Raw genomic sequence first — 1,341 nt, forward strand, 5'->3', positions numbered from 1 at the left:
TGGCCCTGAGACTTTGATTTTCTTTTTATGTACCTTTGTGCAGACTTTGGGTATTATCTTTTAAAACACTCATTCCTATCAATTTGATAGGAATAAAATGTCAGTTGTGTTGATATTAGTGAACCTGAACATTTTCTGTATGCTTATTGGTCATTTGTAAATGCTTTTTCTTTCCATAACTGGCCTTCTATGTGAACATTTGAAAGCTTTTAAAATGTCACCATTTTCTAGACTCGTCTCTAAAAAATTAACGTGTTAATTATTTTGAACTACCCAATCAGGCAGAAAAGCTAACTATTGTGATAACTGGAATCTTCTAAATTTCAGTAGGTCAAATCTATTTTCTAAAAATTAGAAATCTAATTTCTAGAGACAGAAAACCAATCTCAAGCTTTTTCTTCTTCACTTCTAGATTACAATGGTTATTTGAGAAAAATAAAAAGAGAAGAACCTCCCTACCTCATCAGAAAACCTTAAAACATTTAGTCCTTTGATAATCCGGTTGTGAGTGCTACAGGAATCACTTAATGCTACTTGGTTTCTTAATGATAAACGATTGTTTTTTTCAACTCCTAGCTGTTAGGATGGCTTAGGATGGGAACCCGAAACCTAACATAGGACGGAATACTCAGATAGCGATCATAAAGCCTGGGAAACAAAAGCCACGGGAGTCTGGAGGGTCCGAGGCTGTAAATCGAACTTGGACCACGGACAGCTGCGGCCCTATCCCCCCGATAAGGACAAGCTGCCCCTCCCCTGTCTCTGCAGGTGCTGCTCGCTCCCCCTGAGAAACCCTGTGTAAAACCCAAGGCTCTCCCCTCCCTCAAGGTGGATGCTCTTTGGCCTTTGCACATCTACACCCAGATGTTCAAAATAAAACAGCATTTTGCTACACACGAGGCTTCATGCGTCTCCCTCTCGGCTCCGGACCTAACACTGGCCTCCACGATCCTCCCACCTCTGGCTCCCAAGTGCTGGGATCACAGGCGTGAGCCACCACGCCCAGCCGTGTTTTTTTCAAAGTGTGAGGAAGAAATAAACGTTATGTGACATTTTCTTGTCTAAGGATCCATGATGTTTACAATTTACCTTTGCTCATTATTTCTCCACATGGGGATCTTGCTCCGTATCTTACTTAACTGAGAGAATTTTGAATTGATACTGCCAAGGCATAGATTTAGTATATCGCACCCAGCCCATCTGAGTTCTGGTAGATGAAGTGAGCAAATGCGGAACTCAGCAACTGTTGCTTTCTGTGAGGAATTGAGACCTAAAGATAAAAATAACTTAAACAGGCCAGGTGCTGTGACTCGCGCCTGTAATCCCAGCACTCTGGGAAGC

The sequence above is a fragment of the Propithecus coquereli genome, unplaced genomic scaffold (assembly GCF_000956105.1).
Source record: "Propithecus coquereli isolate 6110/MARCELLA unplaced genomic scaffold, Pcoq_1.0 Scaffold168, whole genome shotgun sequence".
Lineage (NCBI taxonomy): Eukaryota > Metazoa > Chordata > Mammalia > Primates > Indriidae > Propithecus > Propithecus coquereli.